Raw genomic sequence first — 18,565 nt, 5'->3', positions numbered from 1 at the left:
CTTGCATGGTTTCTGCTGAGAAATTAGAGCTTAATCTTACTGGCTGTCCTTTGTAGTTAACTTTTTGTTTTTCCTGTGCAGCTTTCAGGATTCTGTTTTTGTCTTTGGGTTTGGTGAGTTTGATAATGATGTGTCTTGGTGATTTTCTTTTGGGGTCTATCCTGTTTGGGGTTCTTTGGACTTCCTGAATGGATATATTATCCTCTTTCATCATATCAGGGAAGTTCTCCTCCAGCAAATCTTGGACAATTATCCCAGTGGTTTTATTTTTCTCTTCCATTTCTGGAATTCCAATGACTTGTAGATTATTCCTTTTAATGTTATCTCACATGAAACTTAGGCTTTCTTCATTTTGTTTTGATTTTTTTTTTTTTTTTTCTGATTGATCCCTTTCCTAGGAAGTATTCAGGTATTTGTCTTCAACCTCATTAATTCTGTCTTCCATCACATCAATTCTACCCCTTTGCCGTTCCAATGTGTTATATATTTCTGACAATTTAGTATTACTCTTCTGGATTTCTATCTGTAGATTTAGAATCATTTCTAATTTTTCATTTATTTTGTCATTTTGTTTTTGTATTTTCTTCCAAAATTCTTCTAAGGTTTTTCTGTGTTTTCTTTGGTCTGTCTCTCCATTCTTTGAAGGTACCTAACTATAATTCTTTTGAATACCTTATCAGAGAGTTCCAATGCTGCTTCTTCCTCAGGGATGTGTTCTGGGTCTGTATCCTCTTCCCTTGTTTCTACCACTTTATCTTTCTTCTTTGTGTGTACTGTGATGGTCTATTGTCTCCGAGATATTGTGGCATTGTATTAAGATCTCTGTTAACTGTTTGCTAAGAGCAGCCAAGGGTGATTAAGGCTTTTCTTGATGGTCTTTTTATCATTGGCCCATTGGTGGAGAAGGAGGTGGTGGCTCTTGCTCAGTAAGTGAAGTTGTATCTTTTGCCGACTGTTGCTGTCTCCCACTCAGTTAGACAAAAAATTACAATTGAATAACCATCAATAAACTAAAAGCACATGGTCAAAAACCACATCATGTAATCACACAGGAACCATAACCAAAACAGGAAAAATGGAAGTAAATATGAAAAAATCAAGAAAACCTGCAATATCTGGGGATAGGGCACTAAGAGAAAAGAGGTAGAGAAGGAGAATAATGAAGAAAAAATTGGAAAATTGCAAAAGAAAAAGTACAAAAAAAAAAAAAAACAGATTTAAATTTAGAGAAAAATTTAACCAGGAAGGGGGGGGGATGTGTAAACTAGGACCTGGGAGGGGGAGAAATAGTAAAAAGGACGAAAGTATTATTAATAATAGTAGTTTTAATACAGACAAATACAAGCAAACTCAACACTAGAAAAAAGAAAGGAAAAAAGAAAAAAAAATTGGCAGAGGACAGGGCAGGTCACCTAGGCTCCGTTCAAGTATACAGACTGGGATGGAGTTCCTGCAGGCACAGAAGATGGGTGGGAGTGAGAGGTGGTTGCACCTCCATTCACCAAGCGGGTGTGGGGCATAAGAGTAACATGAGGAATGTTGCACCTTTTCAGTCATTCAGGTCCAGATTATCCTTGGAGTTACTGGAAAGCAGAACCTCTTCTTAAGCCCCTGGAATCTCGGAGACCGCTGTCTTTTTAAGTATGCATAATGGTCAATCTGCTTGTAAACATTCAAAATGGCAGTGTCCTCCGGACAGGCAAAAGTCCACAGCTCAGCCTGTATTCCTCTTCACCGCTGCTTCCCCTTTTATTCACAGCCACCATAGCAGTCTTTTGTGCAGTCCCTGGCTAGCAGGGCTGATTTTTAGGTTAATTCTTAGGTCTTCCCTCCACTTGGCAGTCTCAAAGCTGTCTATGCCGTGCCGTCAGGATTGCTCAGGATCGCTGCCAGACCGCAGCTCCATCTGTCTCCTTTTTTGGTATTTTCATGTGAATACTTCTGCTAGTTAAGGTTTAGTCCATTTCTATATCCTTCCCTTCAAGACTTAGGGGTCCAGGATTATCTTCTGTGTCTGTGTCAATTGGTTTCCCTTTTCTTTGTTGAAGAGAGTCTGTGCAGACTTTCTGCCTATTCCACCATCTTGGAATTGATCTTGGGCCCATGATTTTTGACTTGCTCTTCCCTCTACCTGGAATGACTTTTCTGCCATTTTTTTCTGGGGAAAACCCTTATTTTCTCTTCAAAGCCTAGAAAACCCACTGTCAAATCCTTTGCCATTGAGTTAATTTCAACTCATAGCAGCCCTATAGGACAGTGTAGAACTGCCTCATAGGGTTTTTCTGGTAGTTAAATTTGTATGGCAACTTGACTGGGCCTGGTTGAGTGGCGAGGCAGCTGGTGGTAGTTATTATCCATGATGAGCCTGGAAATCAACTCCGTGGTGGGATCTACCACAAGCAGCTGAGTAGCTGCCTTTGGGATGTGGTCTATGTCCTGTATATAAGGAAAAGCCTTGGGGATACTATCTCACGTATGGCACACTTGGACCCTGCATGTAGCTGTGTCATTTTTCAGCAGATTGCCATGCTCTGCCAAACTTGGGACTTACAATGGACTTGAAGTAATGACCTGGTGTATGGGTTGGTATCATTGGGACTGTGTCTTTTTACTTGTCAACCTTGGCTTTGTCAGCCTCAGCAGTCAGCAGCTGAGTGAAGAAAAGCTTCTAGCTTCAGTGGGCTGGGAGCAGGAGGCAGAGCTGCAACCCAAGGTTGAGGGGATTTCACCTAGCCCCTGTTGTTTTTGTTGTTGTTACATGCTATCAAGTCAGACCCAACTCATAGTGACCCTTCCTTGGGTTTCCGAGGCAGTCTCACTAAGGAAGTAGATTGCCCCATCTTCCTTCCAAGGAGTGGCTGGTGGGTTTGAACCTCCAGCCTTCTGGTTAGCAGTCAAGTGCCTTAGGCACTACGCTAAAATCTGGCATTTTGAACTTGTACTTAAAGCCTCCAAATTGAAGAACAAACTCTTTGTTAAGGCCATCCCATTTGTGGTAAATTCTTGTCAGAGTGGCACTAGGTAACCACAACAGTTTTCAAGGCTGTAAATCTTTATGGAAGCAGACTGCCTCATCTTTCTTCTCTGAAGCAGCTGGTGGGTTCAAAGTGCTGAGCTTTTCCCACTGAAGTACCAGAGTTCCTTAAAGCCCAACCAGAGACCAATATTGCCTCTTGTGTGAAACTTCTCCAAGCCTCCAAGGCTGTCCTTTCAGCGTCTCTTTGCACTTCCTTCTGTTTCATACCTCACTCCCATAGGCTGATAGTGTTCCCCGTTACACACCAGGCCTAGGTCAGGTACTTATATCTGAGGTCTTATATCTTTACTTATATCTGAGGTCCTTGTTGCTATGCAAGGACTGCAAGGCTCAGCTGGGGGCTAATCGTGTTTTTTGAGTGGCTAAATGAGCATGGTGAGTGTGTTAATGGGTAAAAAACTAAATGAGTGGGTGAATGAGTAAGTGAGTGAATGAGTTAAGTGAATGAATTTCTAGCTGCCAGACTGAGGGCATAGGCCACGTAGGCCTCTCCTTTGTATGCCCAGTGCTTGGCACAGGGCACAGTCCAGAAGTGTCAGGGACACAGTTGTTGGTCCACTGATCACAGTGACTCTCTGCAAGGGTAGACCAGGCAGCCCTGCTGCTCGTGGGACAGGTGTAGGCCTGCCTACTCCCAGCCCTCCTGATTCCTCTAATCTCTAACTTCTTTCTCTGCATCCTGCGCTGCCTCCCAGGGGCCAGTTTCACCCTCATTTCTCCCCCAGGCTTCTTCCGGCTCAGTTATACTCTCTGCCTTTTTCATGGTTCCTACATCAGCCTCCTTTCCCTCCAATGAGCTTGGGGGCTGGGGTGGGACATTGGAAAGTACGACAAGTGATGGCCCTCACTGCTCTGGGGAAAATGAATTAGCCTGGGCTCTGAAAATCACTTTGAAGATAAAATAGAGAAAATGCATGCACTACTCCTGCACAATGATTACCTTGAGGCTTACCTCTCCCTCTTTACTGGGTAGGGTACGCACCCTTTCCACTCCAGACCTGTTTTTCTAGAAAATCCAACTTCTGAAACCCAGGCTCCAGTGCACAGCATAAGGAAAGGTGTGCTCAGTTGTCTTTGGGTGGGGCTAAATGCAGATTCCAATTGCACTGGGTTTTGGGGCCAGAATGTCAGACAGGGCTGGATTAGGATTGTTTTGGTGACCTCTGGCTGTCCTCCCCTCCCTGATCCTGAGTATCTCAGTAAAATAAGCATTAAACCTGAGGACAACAGCATGATATCTGGGAACTGGCATATAGCAGGCACACAGATAATGGAGCTTCCGGCCTCAGCTTTTGGGACACAGCAGACAGAGTGTATACAACCCCTGGCAAAGGGGGCCTTGTTGTCTGGGCCTGGTTCTCCAGCTGCCTCCCCAGGGACCACCCAGCCAGCCTTCCTGGCAACCACAGAAAGAGCTGACAGCCATGAGTAAAGGTGATGCCAGTTCTCTCACCACAGCTGAAAAGGCCTCACAGGATGGTACTAGCCAGGAGTGGGCAACACGGTGGATCTTTGGTGTTCTGCCCCCAGACTGGAGTTGTCTCCTTGAGATGGCCTGGAATGCTCCCCCCCTAAGCTTTTCTGAAGTGGAAACTGAGACTAGGCATGGTCCAGGCTCTGGTCAAACGGGTGGTGCTCAACAGTCAGGCAGTGGAAATTTGGCAGAGGGAAGGTTTGTAAAATTTTACAGGGCTTCAAAAGTTTGGCATGGGCAAGCTCAGGTGGGCCATGCTGTTTTCTTGGAGAGCTCTTTACCTCTCAGGTCCTGGCAAACCTGCCAGGTAACAGGTGGGCCTCAGAACCAAGCTCATTTATGGCTCCAGATGAATGATTATGAGGCCCCCCACTGAGGACTGGGGAGGAGGCTGAGCTGTGGGCTCCACATAAAAGGCTAGAGGCGTCCCCACATGTCCTCCCTTCCCCACCTGGGGCTTCATCACCTGCAGCTCTGGATGGCAAGAGCATCCTGGGAAACCAAAATATTTTTTTCTTACCCCTTCTGCCCCTTTCCTTCACCTGGGCTCTAACCCTCTCCACCTGGCCCACTTTGCCTTAAAAGAGGTGTAACTAGTGCTGTCTGGGCCCCAGACCTTCAGAGAGCACTGCAGAGGCCTTCCTGATAGAATGGTAGATTTGGTGGACTTGTTTTAGGTCTCCTCACCTTTCTGAGCCTCAGTTTACTCTCCTGTAAAATGAGGCTAACAATACCCCCTCTAATAGAATTGCTGAGGAGAAGAAATGAGATGGAGAAGTAGCCCAGTCATTGCCCCACCTCCCCAGACATTGATTCTCACCAGCCACATGCCCCAAAGAAAGGAGTTAGCTTACCGGAGATGAGAACTCTTTACTTCTTATTTGACAGATAAGATTGTATAGGGTGACAGACATGAATCTAGGCTGGTCTCCACCCTTTTGGAACCATTAAATTAATATAAACCCACTGCCATCTGGTTGATTCCGACTCATAGCTACCCTCATTGGGTTTCCAAGGTGATAAATCTTTATGGAAGTAGATTGTCCCATCTTCCTTCCACAGAGCAGCTGGTGGGTTTCAACCGCCAATCTTCTGGTTAGCAGTCAAATGCCTTAGGCACTGCACCACGTAGGAGATTAAAACAATCATGGTAACAATAAAGGTGATATTAACAAGGACTACCATTTACTGAACACTTACTATACACCAGGTGGTGTTTTAACTCATTTGATGCCATCATCCATCCTTCAAGGTTGGTATTTGACGACTATTTTAAATTTTGGGGTAAGGAACTGAAGCATTGAGTGTAATGCCATGGTTTGAGGACACAACACACAAGTAGCAAGTGGCAGACCCAGGATTTGAACCCAGGCTCTCACACTCTAGACTTGCTTTTCAGAGAAGGTTGAGAATCTTTATCCTGCAAGGAAGCACAGGATCTATACCACAAAGGAGGAGAAGGGATGAATAATCTCCACTTTCTTCTACCACCACATGCCTCTCTTGTTTACACACCTTCAATGGCTCTCCAATACCTTCAGGACCAAGGCAGGGTCCCGGTAACCTGACTGCTATGTTCTCCTCCAGCCTCCTCCTCCTTTCACTACTCCTTCCACTACCCACTTCCCCTGCTAACACTAGTTTCTCTGGCACCAGTACCACTGGTTGCCATTGAATCATGGTGAACCATGTATGTTAGAGTCCATAGGGTTTTCTTTCTTTCCTTTTTTTTTTGGTGGGAAGTCAGGCCCGAGATGGGTCAGTGAGGAGCTGGAAGTCTACCCAGGTCTTCTGATGTGTAGGCAAGATCTACCTTTTCCTTTTTGTTATCTGTGTTTACTTTGGATGCTGTAGAAGCACATGATTGAGTTAATTTTATTTCTTGGTCCATGTTGTTGTTGTTGTTTGTATACTTCATTACTGCTTTGTATGCCATAGGGTTTTCAATGCTGATTTTTCAGTAGTAGATTTCCAGAATTTTCTTTGAAGGTATTTCAGGATGGACTCAAACTATCAACTTTTGGTTAGCAGTCAACCATATGAAACAATTGTGCCATCCGAGGATTCCTCTCTCTGCCTAATATGCCCTTTCTCCATTCCCATAGGCCCAGCTTCTGGTTTAATAACACCCAGCCCCAACACTGTGTCTCCCCCAACTTCCCCTACCCTCTCCAAGTCAGAACCTCTCCCACCACCTGGCTCCCCTGGGTAAGTGTGAATAGTATCTCCTCTCTACTGGTCCTGCACAGCCAGATGCAATCCCCCTGGGAGATTACAAGATGTGCTAGGTTTTAAACTGTGATTATTTATCACACTGACTTTTTTTCTCTTTAAACCCTTGAGCATGGAGTTGGTAAATATGCATTTTAGAAAATCTGGAAAACAGAAATGATATGGGTCTAGCCTATTTTTATTCTAGGCTTTATTATTTTTTCCCCTTTCCTTGCAATGAATAGTTTTCAAAGCATTTATTTAAATTTCTGCAAGCAATGAAAAGTCCCATCTTTTCTTTTTCATATTTCAGGGTTTATTCTCTCAGGTGATCAATAAGTCTTCCTTGTTTCTAGCCTGAATTCTTTTTAAGGCATCACAACAGGCTGTGCCCTCCAAAGTAGCTGAGCCCCCAAGGAGCTACCATCTGGGTTATAGAGGTGTACAAGCAAGAGGGTCTTCACCGGAATCTTGTCAAAGAAGTCAGGACTCTGGGCAACCCATAAAATAAAATTTAGCAGGGGTAGTGGTGCTAGAAATGAGCTCTATAAGGATAGGTACTCTTGTCTTTTACATTCCTACATCTGATGGCCTAGAGTAGAGCCTGGCCCAAAATAGCCCCTCCATAAATATTTGCTGAATGAAAAAGTGAAGTGTCTAGAGATGGGGAAGCCACACGGCCCAGGGAGAAGGCTTTACTCTGGGGTCCTATGCTCCCACAAGCAAAGGCAGACTGTCCATATGGAGGTGTAGGGAGTGGATCCCAGGAGCCAAGATTGAGCGCTTCCTGATGGGGTCAAAAAGCCCTGTCTGCCCCTCACTGGACAGAGGAAGTAGAGGCTGCCCTGTCAGATGCCTGAGGGCAGCCTAGCTTCAGAGCCATTTATCACCTGTAGCAATTTGAGGAATGTGGAAATAGAGAGGCCAAAATTAGAAGATCCTAGAGGGGAGTAGGGTGGTAAGGAGAGTTTGGCCCTCTTTTCTCCACAAGGCAGAGGAGCCCAGACTCTTGGCACTAGGGAGAGTCTCACCTGAAGACACAGACTCACAGAGCACTTGTTAATATCCAAGTTTTGGGAATGCCTGTTGTATTCTGCTACAATCCCATGTCCCTCCATTGGAGCATGGCAGAGACGGATCACACTGGGAAGTCTGGCACCAGAGCAAGCAAAGTGACGCAAAGCATCCTTCAAAACTCAGCTGTCTGCCCCAAGTGCCCCAGTGGCCATAGCACTGACCAAGCCAGTGCCTCTCCAAACTCGACTCCTACCACCCTCCCTCTTGCTCACTGTGGCCTCAGGCCCTTTGCACTTGACTTTTTCTCTGCCTGGGGTGCTCTTCCTCTATTCAGTTGCATAGCTCACTCTCTCACTTCTAGGTCCCTGATCATAAATCTGTTCATAGAGGCCTTCCCTGACCATCTTGCATGAAAACACCCCTATCCTTGCACCCCTCACTCTCTCTCCAGACTGCACCATCCAGTATAGCAGCCTCTCCTTGCTGGTGGTTGTTAGTCTTTGAAACGTCACTGGTCTGTAGTAGAAGTGCTGGAGAAAATTCTAAAATTTCAAATGGAAAAAGGGATGTAAAATATGTCATTAATACTTTTTTAATATCAATTACATGTTGAAATGGCAATATTCTGTATATATTGGGTTAAATAAAATATATTATTAATATCAATTTCTTTGGTTTCTTTTCATTTATTTAAAAAATTATGAGAGAATTTAGAATTACATGTGTGACTTGTGGACTCTGCATTGCCAACTATCATAAGCCTTTCTTCATAATCCTTGTTCCATCTGCCATGTTATATGTTTGCTTGTGTATCTGTTCATGACTTGCCCCATCCCCAGGGAGATTCCAGCTCCAGGAACTCAGGATTTGTGTCTATTTTGTTCACTGCTGTGTCCCAGAGAAGCACATGTAGTATTTGTTGAATGAGCAAAGTGCCCTTTCTGTGTTTTGGACTTACAGGCTTTTGGTGGAAGCCAGAGGGGATGGGGATCAAGGGGAGAAGGGTGGCAATCACATGATGGAGTGGCCAGAGCACTATGGGAAGAGTGAGAAAGTCTGGATTCGGGTCTAAACACTGCCAATGGGGTGAGGGAGGAAGAACTCAGTTTCCCTGTCTGCACTATGAGTATCTTACTTCCTGTCCAGATATTCATGGGGGTCCTAGAAGTTATCTAGTGGGCCCCAGGAGGTGGGAGAGGTGAGGGAGCCTGCTGTCTTTGCTGGCTCACACCTGAGTTGAGTAACATGATTAAATGAATCAGCTCTGAGAGGGAGGCTTTCATCCTCAATGTGGGCCTGTGGGAGGTGCTGCAGTAGAGGAGCTTAACCTGGCTAGGGCAGGGAGTTCAGAGCCTTAGGGGATGAGGGACAGGACTGGGGGCAGGGGCTGGGGCACGCAAGTGGACTAAAGGAGAGTCTCAGATAATTCCAGTGAAGTGAGGTAAATGGTGGTGGGGGGAGTTAGAGAGGGGCTGTGGGGTTCCAGAGGTGGCTCTTGACTGTTGCTCCAGGCCTGCTCATGATGAGGCCAGCCATGAAGGGTATTGAGCAGCAGAGGGCATCAGGGACCCCTGCTGAAAGGGTACTGGGAAGGCACTGATGACACCCCTGAGAGTTGGCTGTCAATGCTTGCACACCTCCCAGGACAGGACCCTCACCCTTCCAGGGCAGCTCATGACTAGTACCTATGTTTTCTTCAGGCAGGCTGAGTTTTCCATTCTGTGAGTTCCCCCAAGGGTCTGGGCTCTGTCCTCAGGGAAATCTGCCTGCTCTGTCTACCCAGAAATAATCCTGCAGAGATTGGGGACAGTGATGGGCTGTTCCTTTCTGGGCGGAGCCACCATAGATTCTCAGCTTTTCCTCACAGATTCATATGCAGCCTGGCCACCTCCAGAGAGGGGGTGTCACCCAGACTTCTCTGCAACCTTGGGCACGTGACAGCCCTTCTTCTATACTCAATGTTCTTCCTCTGAGCAGTGGGTATGAATCAGAGCATCCCTGGCAGAGTAGTGATGAGGCCTTTGCAGAAGGCCTAGGGCCAGACCCATAGGGACTCACTGTCCCCATAGGGACACCCCTTCTTTCCATATGGGCTGACTGATGAGTATAGCCCATTGCAAAGATTAAGGGTGGCTGACACACACCTCCATTGGGGGGGGGGGAAGTGAAGTTAAATCATCCAGGGAGGCAGGAGAGATCTAACACTTGCACATAATTACTAAATGAACCACCTTATGGGTATTATTTTTATCTTAATCTTTTATTTCTTTCCAAGTACAATGAGAGAGGGACCAGGGAAGATTGGGAAGTGAGCGGCAGGGAGCTGCTGGAACACTGGGAGGTTCTGAGCCTTTCCTTTCACCCTCTTACCTGGGATGGGAGCTGCCTGGTTGCTCACCTAGGAAATGTAGGAGCCCTGTCAAAGGAACCCTGCCCTGTTGCTAAAACTAAGTGTGTATATGAGTGTATGTGTGTGTATGGGAAAAGGTGAGGGAGAGATACACTGCATCTGTGAGCCTGTGTATGTATGAATAGGTTTGAGGTCTGTGTGTCTGTGGGGGTGTGAGTATGTAAGACTTTATGGTCATGCTTCAGAAATGACTGGCTGAGTATGTGGGTTCCCATGGTATTGTAGTCAGTATCTGTACTGTAGGGATGTTGGAGAGTGAGTGATTGTGGGTATGTTACTGAAGGTGAAGAGGTTGGGAGAATGGGGATTGTGTACACCTGACAGTGCTTAGGGCTGTGTGGTGATGTAGGGAGTCAGCGGTGATGAAGAGAAGGGACCAAGCACATGAGGAGGACATTGTGTGTAAAGGGGTAAGTGCATGCAGGGCTGAGTGGTGTCAGAGTATGCTTGCTTTGACTGAGCCCAGAATGGGGTGTGTGTGTGTGTGTGTGTGTGTGCTTCTGTGTGTATGCTGTGTGTGTGTGAGATGAGTGGGAGTGCATTCATGGTGTGTCATTCTATGGATCCTTCTGTATATGGGCGACAGGTGGCTGAGTGGCAGGGGCATTTCATGATTACATGGATGGGTATTTGTGGGGTGGGGTAATCATGGACAGGTGCGGGCTGGCACAACCAGTGCTGTGCTGGTAAAAATGCTTAACAGGTGACCCTCTGAAAAACATCCAGCTCTGATTTGTAGCATTTTCCAATTTCTGTGGTGTAAATGCTCCCACCTTGACTAATTTCAAGTTACTGACATGAGGATGCTGAACACAGATTTGGGATAAGATGTGCATGATTGACCACTGTGATGAGGTAAGGCCTGGCTCCATCACAGTACCTGTTTGGGGAGTTTGTAGGTCAGTGAGTCTTCAAGGGGGCCTCTGTGAACAGGCATGCAGACATGTGTGGACATGTGGTGGTGATGGGGGGGATACATTTATATTACATGTGAGTGGGTATAACTGGGGCTGGATCCAACACTTCCTGCTCTTTGCTGCCTGTCCTTGTCCCCATCCTGGCCTTATGCTACCTGTCCCTATAAAATGTGGCAAAGACATTTTTATGTCCCTGCTCTATGCCAAGCCCTGAGTTGGGCACTGGGGACTCAGAAATGGGTCAGAGACAATAAACTCCACACTCTTGATTTTCACTATCATGTCCTGCTGCAGTGGCCACTTAATCAACCAAAGGCTTTCTTCTCTAGGAATCTGACTCCAGGTGGTCACTGCATGTTTCTGACTATCACTGAGGTTTTTCCAAAGGCTTAATTCCTTCAGCCCTCTGAGCTTCAGTTTCCCCAGTGAGAGCAGAAGGGATAGAGCCTGGTCATCTCTAACGCATCCAATGTCTGCTTTGCTCTCCTAACCCAAACATCAGGATGTAGGGACATCTTGGAACTTGAAAGAAGAATTCCATGGAAAGCAGGTAAGGGACTGAACCCAAGTTTTCAGGCATATTTGGGTTGTGATTTCGTTATCTGTCCTTCTTGAGCCTCAGCCTACTAGTCAGTAAAGTGGGAGAGGACTGTGATGCAGACCTTAGAAAGCTATGAGGTAATCACTGCACCCACAGGCACCTAGTTTGCACACATGGGCACTTGATATCCTTCTATGCACCTACATTCCTTGGCTGTGTGTTAGTTTGTGTATTAAACACTTTATTCTTGTAATGCTTGCAGTGACTCTGTTTCTTGGACTGAATCCAGATGGATACAAGTTTTAGTATCAAAAGTGTTTCCAGGGGAAAAAAACCTTGAGGATGACTTTCTGACACAGCTGGATTGAAGGACTTCATGATCTCATTGACAGTGATATGAGGAGCAGTGATAGTCAGCAACATGCAGTGATCACCTGGAGTCAGATGCCTAGAGAAGAAAGGCTTTGGGTGACTGAGTGGCCACTGCAGTAGGACATGATCGTGAAAATCAGGAGTGTGGAGTTGGTTGGCTATTTCTGACTGCAGGAGAACTTGGGAAAAGTATGATGAGCTCAGGGCTTTACATGGCTAATTCAGGGATCTGGTAAAGGAACAAGAACTAATTATCTGTTTCTTGGAGCTGCAATATCAAGATTTGTGAAAATCATACCCCAAGTTTGATCTTGTGTATGACTGAAATGCAATTCAAATTTAACTAGTAGTCATGCAGGACCTGTTCATTTAGAGTTTTAATATTGACCTGGAAAGAGTGGGATGCTAAAATTTGGGGTAGGATGCTTGTGAAGATTCCAGTGAAGCTAAAGACTTTGAACACCCAAATCCTGCCGAGTCTTTCTGCCATCAGAAGCCTCCTCTTTCCTGAGGAAGTGATAATAACCTTTTGTCAATTATTCACCTTTCAGGGGAATGCTGTTCCTTTATGAGACCACCCACCCCTACCATCACTGCCTTCATTTCTTCTACACCTACACTCAGATCCAACTACAGGGAGGCCCTGGGGGAACAAGAATAGAGTTTATCTGGTTAAGAGGTACCAGACACTTCAAAAGAATGGGAAGATTGCCATTTTGTATTGACAGAAATGTGAGAAACGTGTGTATAAGTGGATCTTTGGGAAGATCACATTGACCACTTAATGGACAAGAAACAAATTAACACCAGTTTACAGAGCTCTGTATGATATATGGACACTGTTCAACAGACAGCTACAGCACTACAGTCCTACTCAGGGGTGGCCCTGAATGACAAGGCTAAAGGGAAATCTTCCCAGTGGTCAGAACTTTGAATAGTGTACTTGAATGGTGTACTAGGTTATTCATTTTCCACTGAAGGAGAGATGGCAAGAGGTACGGAACTACATTGATTCATGGGCAGTGGCTGATGATTGGGATGGATGGTCAGATACATGAAAGAATGGGGGAACATGATTGGAAAATTAGTAACAAAAAGTCACGAGAAGAGCTATGGATAGACCTTTCCAAACGGGTACAGATTGTCAGGACATTGTTATCCTATTTTAATGTCCACTAAGGGCAACCTCAGTAGAGGAAGCTCTCAATAATTTGGACAAGACTACCTTTCAGTGGATGACAGTCAGTTTATTTCCTCTGCAACATCTCTTGTTGGTTACTAGACTCATGAACAAATTGGCCATGATGGCAGAGACAGAGGTTATGCATGGGCACAGGAAAACACGGCTCACCACTTGATCTGGTTTAAGGCACTCTTTTTTTTTTTTTTTTTTTTGGCATTCTTTACATTTTACTTAAGTATAAAATTTTAGGAATCAAACTAAATAGAAGAACATAGTAAATATTTACAAAAACATTGATAACACCACTGAAATTACACACATAACAATGCAGAAAGGTCTTATAAAGCTCACAAGTTGACCAGGGGTGGGATGGGAGGGGAGGGAACACTGCAAAAAAAAAAAAAAAAAGCAAAAAAAATGGATTGACCCACATCATTTTAGTTTTGTGTATTCCACATAAATTATTATTTTTATTTTTTGAAAAGAGTTCACAAGTTGAAATTATGCAGATTACACAAAATGGATATAACAGCTTGCTACCAAGTATGGCATTGATATAATATGTAAGATCCACGAGAGAATGCAGCTCCTGATGCTCATGTAATCTGGTGCTCCTTAGGAATTAGTTCCTTGGGAGATTCAGACTTAGGGGTAGACAGAGGGGACAAGTTAAGAGTTGAGACAGTTATATAACCAGTCTAATTTTCTTCATCCTATTGACTATGTTGAGATTATAAAGACATAGCCAGGGTGTGTTTCTTCATTCTTTGATGGTATAGTTTTACTTAATGGAAAACTATTTATAACATTAAGATAAAACAGAGGGTTGACCATACTCAATTTTATATTCATTCAAAGTAGAGAGCCAGATGGTTATGGCCACTCTTGAGTTCTCAATCTGACAACAGCACCTCATCTATGCTCCTACTGGAACACCAGCCATATGGCAGGTGGGTTGCACTAGATCACTTATCATGGAAGGGCAGTGATTTGTCGTCATAAGAATAGTCACTTTCTCTGGACATGTATTTTCCATTGTCTGCATTGCTTCTTCCAAAACCATCATTTGTGGTCTCACAGAATGCTTATCCACGTTATTCCATACAGCATTGTATATGGCTGTATGTCAAGTGCAACAATGGGCTTATGCTCATATAACTCATTGGTCTTGCCAAGTCCCAATTAAGCAGCTATCCTGATGAAAATGAAGTATGGCATTTTTAAGATGCCCAGCTAAGTGACAATTTGAGGGGCTGGGATGATATCCAAAGAATGTAGTGTATACTCTGACATAAACCTGTTGCCGTCAAGTCGATTCAGATTCAGACTCTGATGTCAACTCTCACTGCCATCAAGTCGAATGTGACTCATAGCTACCCATTCTTGGGTTTCTGAGGCAATATCTTTACAGAAGTAGATTGTCTAGTCTTCCTTCCGAGGAGTGGCTAGTGGAGTAGGTTTGAACTGCCAGCCTTCTGGTTAGCAGTCAAATGCCTTAGGCACTACACCACCAGAGCTCCCATACTCTGATGTAGTGACTAATACATTGTGCTGTTTCTCCAACAGCCAGGAATCAAGGGCTTGGCATAGGAGTGGATTTTCTCATAGTTACCCATATGATCCATTAGGAAAATGTGTTTCCTACCCCTACAACTCTGTGTTATACTAGTTTCAAAATTTTAGTTTCCAAAGAAGAAATGCTTCCACCAGGAGACACAATGATTCCTTTGATCTAGATGCTAAATTTGCCACCTAGCCATTCATACTACTGAACAAACAGACAAGTTTATTTCTCTATTGACTGGAGTATTTGATCTTGATTATCATGTAACTGTACAATGCAGGCCCATGAGAATGTGCTGGGACCCCAGGAATTCTCTGCAACACCTTCTGGTACTCCTGTGTCCTACGGCTAGTAGAGACTCCCAGCCCCCAGAGCACACAGAATTACTAATGACATAGACCTTTCTGGAATGGACCCATCAGGCTAGGAAGCAAGTGAAGCTGAGGGCAAAGGGGCTATGGAGCAGGAAGAGGGAGAAAGAAATTATGAGTACAGCTAAGGGAAAATGGCTAGTTGCCAAAATGAGGACTGTAGAGTTTGCGTGCATTTTATTTTCCTTGCTGCTATGAATATACTTGTATATAAACCACCAGCTGCCATTGAGTTGATTCTGACTGAAGGCAACTCCATGGGTGTCAGGGTAGAACTGTGCTTCCAAAGGTTTTCAATGGCTGATTTTTCAGAAGTAGATCACCAGGCCTTTCTTCTGAGGTGCCTCTGAGTAGATTGGAACCCCAGTCTTTCAGTTAGTGGCCAAGAGAGTTAGCCATCTCCACCACCCAAGGGCTACATTCTGGTATATATTAACCCATTATTTCTCCACACACAACTTCCCTGTCCATACTGTGGAAATATAAGGTATGCTAATAGTAGTAAATGGAGCTCTGGTATTGTAATGGTTAAGGCTTCTGGCTGCTAACCAAAAGGTTCATGGTTCAAACCCACCAGGTGCTCCACAGAAGAAAGATGTGGCAGTCAGCTTCCATAAATATTTACAGCCTTGGGAACCCAATGGGGGTCAGTATGCGTCAGAATCAACTAGATGACAGTGTTTTTATTTTTATTTTTTAGTAAATAGTGGTAAAGCTGTAGCTCAGCATTTATGTTACAGATATCAAAGGGGGTATGTGCCTCAGAGAGAAGAGTTGAATGGCATGGGAAAATTCACGTCCTTTCTCTTGGGGAGAGTGTCAACATGTATTCATTTGGCTGAGGGACAGTTGCACCATGTGAGGTGTAAGCTTGGTGTTGTGATGGTCTTTATTTGAAAGTTAAGCATGGTGAAGAAGGTTGTGTGTGAATGTCATGTGTGATGCCATATATGATAATATGGGGATTACATCGGATTGTCTGTTATCAACTTGACACCATTGCAAAGGCAGGGATATTGTTTCCCAGAGTCCTTTCCCTGTTTGGCTCCAGTTAAGAGTTTTGCTTAGAAGTGAGCATGGTAAGACTTTAGCTCACTTACTTTGACACTTCATCAAGAAAACATATTTGCTGAAAAAAGGACATCATATTTGGAAAAGCTGAAGGTCAGGGAATTGAGAGAAACCCTCAGTGAGATGCCCTGACATGATAGCCACAACAATGGACTCAAACACCGATGATCATAAGGATGGTAGAAGACCAGGTAACATTTTTTTCTTTTACAAATAAGGTCTCAGCTGACTCAATTTTGAGTAACAACAACAATTTCCTGAAGAGAAATATTTGTGTGCAAATGGAAGACAATATGGAGGGTGGCTCACATGTGGTGGGAGCAGATGTGGTGGTCCAGGCACATGTGACAGCTTCCAGGGACCTCTCCCCAAATTCTGCTCCCTGGTGCCACTTTGGGAGCCAGACCCATAGAGCTTTTCAGCAGTCTTTGCTTTACTCACATTGACATTGATGTAGCAGCTGAGGTGTGATATTACCTCCTCAGGCACTGAGAGGGTGTCTCTGCATCATGGGATCCTCAACTATGGGGAACTGTTAAAATGCAATCCAAGGTGCCAGCCCAAAGCTACTGAATCAGCCAAAATTTCTTGGGGCTAAGAAATCTCCATTTTAAATTTATTTATTTATTTATTTTAAAATTTAATTATTATTATCATTATTTTTAATTTTTGCATTGTTTTCTTCCCTCCCACCTGTGGTAACCAACAAAGTCTCCTTCCATATATAAATCTTTCCTAAACTTTTACAATAACGGACTAATACAATATTTGTCCTTTTGTGATTGACTTATTTCACTCAGCATAATGTCCTCCAAGTTCATACACATTATGTGGTAGTTTGGAGATTTTACGTTATTCTTTAGTGTTGTATAGTCTTCCATTGTGTGTATGTACCATAGTTTGGTTATCCATTCATCTGTTGATGGACACCTAGGTTGTTTCCATATTTTGGCTATTGTAAATAGTGCTGCGATGAACATGGGTGTGCATATATCTATTCTTGCCCTGGACAGATAGGATATATACTAGGTAGGATATATACCTAGTAATGGGACTGCTGGCTCAAAAGGGTATTTCTAATTCCAAGTTTTTAAGGAATCACAACACTGCTTTCTACAGTGGTTGTATCATTTGACAGTCCCACCAGCATTGTATGAGAGTCCCAATCTCTCCACATCCTCCCCAGCATTTGTTATTTTCTGTCTTGTAGAACTTTGCTATTAGTGCTGGGGCCAGATGGTATCTCATTTTTGTTTTGATAATGAGGAGCTCTTGTAGCATAGTGCCTAAGGCCCTTGACTGCTAACCAGAAGGCTGGTGGTACAAACCCACCAACCACTCCTCAGAAGGAAGGTGGGACAATCTACTTCCATAGTGATACTGCCTCGGAAACCCAAGGAGGAGTCGCTATGAGTTGGGTCCAACTCGGTGGCACATAACAAAACAACAATGGCTAATGGGTAGCTCTGGTGATGTAGTACCTCATTTGTTTGACTGCTAACCAGAAGGCTGGGAGTTCAAAACCACCAGCCACTCCTCGGAAGGAAGCTAGGGTAATCTATTTCTTTAGAGATAACACCTTGGAAACCCAAGGTGAGGAGTCGCTATGCATCTAATCGATTCGATGGCAATGAGTTTGGTTTTTGGAATGGCTAATGAGTGTGAACATTTCTTCATGTGTTTGTTGGCCACCTGATTATCCTCTTTGGTGAGGTGTCTATTCATTTCTTCTGCCCATTTTTGAATTGGATTGTCTTTTTGTTGTTGAGGTGTTGGAGTTTTCTATAAATTTTAGAGATAAGTCCCTTGTCAGATATGTCATTGCTGAGTATTTTTTCCCAATCTGTATATTGTCTTTTTACTTTTTTGGAGAACTTTTTGAAGTGCATAAAAATTTTAGAAGGTCCCATTCATCCATTTTATCTCCTGCTGTTTGTGCATTTTGGGTTATGCTTGAGAGTCTATTTATGGCATAAATTAGAGTCCTTCAATTTGTCCTTATTTTTTCTTTCTTTCATTGTTATTTGGGTGAAGGTTTACAGAGCATATTTACTTTCCATACAGAGGTTCACATACACTTTGTCTCATGACATTGACCACAGTTACCACAATGCAACAGCTCCACTCCCACTTCCACCCCATAGTTACTGCTTCCCTGTGTCCATCTCTCCATGCACTCCTGCCTCCTGAGCTATCTCCCTGTGCATAAGCAGCCCTTCTTTCTCCCATGATTGTTCTCTCCAAGGAGTGTATCTACCCGAGGTGAATGTTCAATTCATATGCCAGTCCTCTGCCCAGCTGGAAACCACAGGTGTGGGTTCAATTCCAGACCTGAAAGGCAGCTAGGGACCATAGTCTCAGTGGTTCCACCAGGCTCTATCGGACCAGCAAACCTGG

The sequence above is a fragment of the Orycteropus afer genome, unplaced genomic scaffold (genome assembly GCF_000298275.1).
Source record: "Orycteropus afer afer isolate SDZICR_OR568_19922 unplaced genomic scaffold, OryAfe1.0 scaffold00283, whole genome shotgun sequence".
Lineage (NCBI taxonomy): Eukaryota > Metazoa > Chordata > Mammalia > Tubulidentata > Orycteropodidae > Orycteropus > Orycteropus afer.
Note: the sequence above shows the minus strand (reverse complement) of the source record.